Below are 7,082 nucleotides of genomic sequence, written 5' to 3' on the forward strand. Positions count from 1 at the left end.
CCCTTAATTTATGATGAGGAATCTGATTCTGCAATAATAATTTAATAATTATTATTATTTACTACGTTATTGCAGTCTTTTGGATACTTGATCTATCTCTAAGGCTGACATGCACAAACACCATGTAAACTATAAGCAACATGCACACACCACATAAGACATGTACACATGAACTATTTGACATGTAACTGTACACACCATGTAACATTTACATGCTATGTAAAATGCTTGCACCATGTACCATGTCACCACATGTATCAATTTGGCATGGTCAGGTTTAACCAGGGGTGTTTGCGCCACCGTTGGAGCAGAAGACTGGACAGAAAGCGCTGTAAAAATTGTGAACTTCAACGGAAACATGTGAAAATTGCTTCATTGAAAAGGATAGATTCAGGAGTTTTCTTTGAGCTAATAAAATTGATATAAAGCTCAGCAGAACCGGTGTGGTAAGCCAATCCTGAATATGGCACCAAAATCAAAGTCTTTTTCCCTCAATATAACCCTCTCTGGAATACTCAAGCACCCACCTCCCTTAAGGATCAAGGCCAGGACAACTCATACCCATCAACAGGCCCCCCATTCTCTCTTCACCCCTTTTCCCCACCTTCTGGATACCCACCTAAACCAACTCAATAATCCTCAAGCACCCAGCTAGGCACAAGTGCGAGAAAGTCACCCATCAGACAGAGCCAGACTATTAGGAAAGACCCTGGATATTCATCATCTTTTCCTCCCTTCCCAATCCAGTATAACAACCCCAATTTGGTATTAGCCACACATGTAATAACCATGGAGATCCCATCTTGCTTCCACATTTCAGCCTCATTCCAGAACTCTCCATCCCCATAGCAGTTTCAGCCTCAGCCCCTTGATTGAGAATTTTCACTGTTTCATCTTTTCTTCCAACCACAACTCAGCCCCATAATATTTTGTATATAGTCTGCCCTCTTTGGCCCTACCTTTTGTTCCCCATCAGATCCTGTCCCAGCAATCCAGATCACTGGTCACCATTCACTAGCCTAGCTTATGCCATTAAATCAGAGTGGACAAGCTTGATAAGTCTATGCCAAATATATCAGGTTGGACAGACTTTACATTACCTTTAACTTGCCATTAGATTAGTAGAAAGTAAACCCTTAGACATACCTTAAGAATCTCCATAGCCACACCTTTCCTTAAGAGTCCATACTCTTATATTCTTTTTCTTGTTCCCCTGAGAGGCAGCCCTTCAAGCACCAAATCCCTCTCAAGCTCTATCCTTCCCTCAGAGTAGTTCCACAAGTGGTGTCCCAACAGTGGCCTGAAGATCTTTAGTTTTCAGTCCTTACTTTTATTTCCTAGTCTAATACAGTTACAGGATTAGCTAGTGAAATCATAAAAACTTTATACTTAACAAATTACTTACCTTAAACTACATACTTTTAACACCTTATAAACCTACCACTTTCAACAAAATACCTTCATCAACTTCTTCAGAACAATCCTTTAGGCTATCTACTTTTAACAACCATATCATCAGCTTACAGAACAACTCCTCAACTCCTTCTATCCACTCACTTAACAATCAACCCTTAACCATGTCTAGACCTGCCAGAAGTAACTCCCACACTGGATTAATCATCAAGACCCTGGAAGAAATGGTCATCCCTCCATTTAGACCAAAAACTCAACAACCTGGACCTGACTTGGAATCCAATACTGGAGGAGTCTTCAATCAGCCCAACCCCACCCACTTTGGAGGAAACAACTTACCTAAAAAATTTGGAGCAAATACAATGGAACCTAGAGGACAACCCAACCTTGGACAAACTCAACAACCTGAAGCCCATACTGGAGGATTTTTCAATCAGCCTAATCCCACACACTTTGGAGGAAACAACATACCTGCAAACCCTGGACCTATGAGAAATGGAAGTCCCTCTACCACTGGAAGCCCTGCTTTGGATCTTCTTCCTGAAAATTTTATTCCCAGACACTCAGAATCAGCTCCCATAAATCAACCATCCTATCCTAGATCAGCTATACCTACTACTACACATTACCTGGAAGGAGAACCTGCTATGCCAAGGTACTCCGGGGGAAATCACAGAGCAATCAAAATTAAACCACTGGATAAGGATCTTTGCTTTGATGGATCCAACATGCCCATAGAAAAATTTATCAGAAGATATGAAGCAGCTGGAAGAACTGATGGAGCTACTCACTTAGACCTAGTCACCCAAATTTCTCCTTTTATCAAAGGCATGGATCTGAAGGATGAAGTTGAAGAAATGACTGGCTATGAGGATCAAGACTGGGAATTGCTAAAAAAGGAGTTACTCAACAGGTTTGGATCTTCACTTCCTTTAGTCAGATATACCAGACATGATCTTAAGGACCTAGTACACTCTGCCATTAAGGGAGGGGGTATTAGTACTACTGAACACTTTAAAATTTTTAGGACCAAGTTTGCAGCAATCACTAACTACCTGGTAAGAATGGGATACAGTTCCAGTATTGAGGAATTCAGAGATAACCTGCTAGAAGCCCTTAGTGAGGAAATAGAGCAAGCTGTCACAAAGGAGCTGGTCAGAAACAATATGATGCTTACCTCCAAGGATGGTGGTGACATTCTGCCTGAAACGGAAGTTCTGCTCTCATATATCCATAAAGAAGTCCATCAGAAATCAGTAATGTCTAGGAGAAAGGTTTGGAAAGGCATTGACTATGTCAATCCTACTACTAACAATGCTTCTCCCAAATACAAAACACAGGAAAAAGAAGTTGAGGAACTCACTAAAACCCTATCCAGCTGGCATACCCAGAAACCTTCCCCCTTCTTCATGAAAAGTCATGTACCATACAAACCAGCCCAGCAGGATAAGGACTGGACAACTATCAAGTGCAATTACTGCCACCAAATGGGCCACTCCTTTTCTAGGTGCAACCTGGCCAATCTGGATGAACTGAATTGAAAATTCAAGAAAGAAGGTAATAATGTAAGACTGCCTGATGGAAATATAGTCCCCTGGGAAAGGAACAAAGCTTACAAGTTTGCTGTAGACCAATACCACCAGGAACAGAAACAACCTGGAATACTAAACTTACCTGCTGGAACCCTCAAAACTGGCAACTCTACTGAACCTCAAGCCTCCTTTGGACAACTGGAAGAAATAGACCCAACTGAAGACCTATCCACCTATGACTGTGACATTGGAAAAAGGACTAGAAGTGGTATGGAATACCCAGAAGAGGTAGTTACCAACAAGAAGGTCAGAAAGGAAAAGGAAGACCACATGGACATGGACCAACCTCTGGAATATGCCAAAAAGGACCCCATTCCCCTTCCCACTCTTCCAACCCCTCAAGGAAAATCCCCAGCCAAGAAAGTCCAGATCCAAACCCCTGAAGACTCCCAAACTCCCAAGGAAAAACCAACTAGGAAGACCTATGTAGAGAAACCATTAGCTAAGGAATACCCTGAGGCAGAAGAAAGGGTAGTTAGCAGGATGCTCACTTATGGCAGATTAGAATTATCCTATGCTGAACTTCTGGCCATTTCCCCTGGAGCTGTGGATGTTTTGAAGAAGAAGATCAACCCTAGAAGGATACCTCTGGAACCCCCTTCCAAAACAACCAACTCTGGAGATGTAGAAGAAGACCAGGAACAAGAAGAAGAACTGGAGCCAGAATCACCCCACTATGCTTGCCCTCTTGGATATGTAGATGCCACTATAAATGGAAAAAACTTTCAGGCCCTCTTGGATAATGGATCACAAGTCAACTTACTTCCCAGGAATCTTGCAGCAAGAATGGGATTAATAGTCACCCAAAGGAACATGAACTTAAAAGGTATTGGAGGCCATAAGAGTGAAATCCTTGGAATTGCAGAAGGAGTCACCATCAAAATAGGTAATATGTCAATGAACACTCACTTTTATGTTTCAGAAGCAGATATCCAGCCAATTTTAGGAACACCTTGGCTCAAAGATGTATCAGCAACCATCAGATTCAACAGGGAAGGATCAGAAAGTCTTTCAATTATGAAAGCAGGTAAGACTTACTTGGTTCCCATAGCTCATCCAGAACATCAGAAATGGGAGAAAGATTTCCCAACCCATTCAGCAACCACCCAAAGTAATTATTTAGGACTTGACTTTTGTGCTAAAGGAAGAGACCTACTCAAACACACCTATGGGCAACCCTACAGAATCCCAGTCATCAAACATGAACCCTGGCAACAAAAACCAATCCCCATCCCTGCAGCAATTAAGGACCAATTTGTGGAATTAGTAAGAGAAAGAGTTAAAACTGGCCTCTATGAACAATCCTGCTCCAGTTACTCCTCCCCAGTCTTCTGTGTCAAAAAGCATGATGGAAAACTCAGAGTTGTTCATGACTTACAAAGACTTAACAAGGTTACCATCAAAGACTCTGGAATCCCACCAAATCCTGAAGAACTCATTGAATCTTTCACTGGAAGGGCCTGCTATGGCCTGGGTGATATAATGGGAGGATATGATGAGAGGGAGTTAGCCATGGAATCAAGACCTTTAACTACTTTTGAAAACCCCCTTGGAATTTTTCAACTCACCAGATTACCCCAAGGAGCCACCAATTATCTTAAGGATACTCTGGTCAAGCTGTGTGCAACAGATGGAAAGAAGTGGAGACATTACCTCCCTCTGGTCTTGTTTGCTGATAGAATCTCAACCAAAAGGACAACTGGATACTCCCCTTATGAATTACTCTTTGGACAACCTTCTATTTTACCTGTGGACTTGGAATTAGAAACATATCTTGGAACCAACTGGGAAGATATCAAAACAAAAGAAGAGTTATTATTAGCAAGGGTCCTCCAACTGGAAAGAAAAGAGGAAATTTTACAGGAAGCTTACAAAAAATTAAAGGAGTCCAGATCCAAATCTTTGGAAAGTCAGAATCAGAAGAAAAACCTCAGAAAACCTCTTGGATTTGGCCAACTTGTCCTTCTTTATAATAAAATTCTTGACTCTCAACATGATAAATTATTTGAAAATAAATGGAATGGTCCATATAGAATTACCAAGCAGAAAAAAGGAGGCTCATACAACCTGGAAGAACTGGATGGAACAAGTTTAAAAAGAAGGTTTGCTTCTTCACATGTGAAGCCCTTTTTCTCAAGAGTATAGGCCTGCTGTTCTTAAAAAATAAAAATAAAAATAAAAGTAGAAGTGGGGAGTCAGTTCAACATTCAGATACCTTTTTTCATTTTTTTAAACTTAATTCCTTATGAAAACTTCATTCAAAACTCCCTCACTCACCTCTATTCATATACTGCATCCATTAATTAGTAGTTTGGGGGGACTTATTTTTCACAAAGACCTTGGTAAAACCACAAAAAGAAAATTAGAATCAGCCTCTCTAACAAACAATCAAAATGAATCCCATTATCCTCCTACTCACCAATTTATCCCCTATCATCTTGATTTTCCACTCTTCAAACCTCCTTACACAAGTCAAAAGGATCCTGGAGCCCAATTTTCTCTGAAAGTCCTAAAGCAAATAATCAAGTCAACCAGTATTCAGCATAAACCCCCTCTAGCTTGGTTTTTCTCAACTCCCCTTTCAAAAATCAGCAAAATTAACCTAAAGTACATCTGGATCCTTGCTAAAAGTTGAAGGTCATGTCTTACCTTGGTTTTAGTCAAACTCTAGGAACTTTCATATATGAAATAAAGAAGAAAGTACTGAAGGGAAATAGAAGCACAAGATCCGATGGCGCGAGGCCGACTGGTTTGCTTTGGCAACGTTTGGAAACGGATCGTTTGGACTTCTCCGTGCGGAAGTTGTTGACAGGAGGCGGCGCGGGTGTTTGGATTCGATGGACAGTGGACAGCGGGTTAATGAATGGCGCGGCGTCATAAAACAGGCTAGAAAAGGGCGAACAGGAATCGGGCGACTTTGCAACCTTACCGAAAGAGCAAGAAAGTGGTTGTCTTCGCGAACCAACAGGAACAGCTATCATTGTCTCGATGACTGGTGTTGATGTCATAAAACTTCGAAACGGATAATTAAAACTTCAGAACGGATAATTAAAGAAAAAGAAAGAAGCAGCAATAGAACACAAAATCACGAAGAACAGGGGAATGCCGGGCTCAAGGCACTCCCTTTTAGAGATACTTTGCAGCTTCCCAGACCCTCAGTACGTTGGTTCGCCTAGGCCACAGGACCCTGGTGAAGCTTACTATACTTCAGCAAGCTCTTACATCCCGGATTGAGGCCCTCGAGTCGGCCTTTCAGATGTTAAACTTGCATCGGTAGCAATTCTTGTGATACATATCAGCTTGCTACCCGGTGAAAGTTGCTTGGCTTTCAAAACTCACTACAACCCATCGGCACTCATCATTACAAACATATTATTGGCTCAAATAAAAACACACAAAACTCTTATTTTTTTAGCATTAGCATTCAAGACAGGCATCGCGGCCGCCTTGGCGATCATCTCCACTCTATCTTCCTTTTGACATCGATTCACCGAGTGGTTGCGTGGAATTTCGCGCTCACAGAACTGTAAAGTTTTCCTGCTTCCATCGAAGTGCACGCCCAGACTTTTGTTCAGTTTTGCGATTCAAGACCACCACAACCTATATTCCACATAAAGCCCTCAAGGCATTTAGCGCCGTTGAAGAGGTTCATGGATTCCATGCCAACAAGTGCAAAAACCCAGCATAATTCACCCAAGTTGGGGGTGAACAAAATCACATAAATATAGCAAAAAAAAAATATCAGAAAACCATTAAACTACTAAAAACATACATAGATAAATAGGAAAATTTATAGATAAGTCACTCAAAAATCATAAAAACATTAATAAAATTAATTAAACAATTCCTTATCTCAAAAACAATTTCCCCTCACTTTGTTGGCTTTTTCTGCTTTATCTTTTGGCTCCATTTTTCTGCTACATATTCCCTTTTTTCCTCTTCTTCCTTTATTTTTCCTCCCATATCCAGTTTGGCTTTTTCTTTGGCTTGGATGATGGGGACATCATCAAAGTTGGGGGTGGATGTGGTAAGCCAATCCTGAATATGGCACCAAAATCAAAGTCTTTTTCCCTCAAT

The sequence above is a fragment of the Puccinia triticina genome, chromosome 10A, assembly GCF_026914185.1.
Source record: "Puccinia triticina chromosome 10A, complete sequence".
Lineage (NCBI taxonomy): Eukaryota > Fungi > Basidiomycota > Pucciniomycetes > Pucciniales > Pucciniaceae > Puccinia > Puccinia triticina.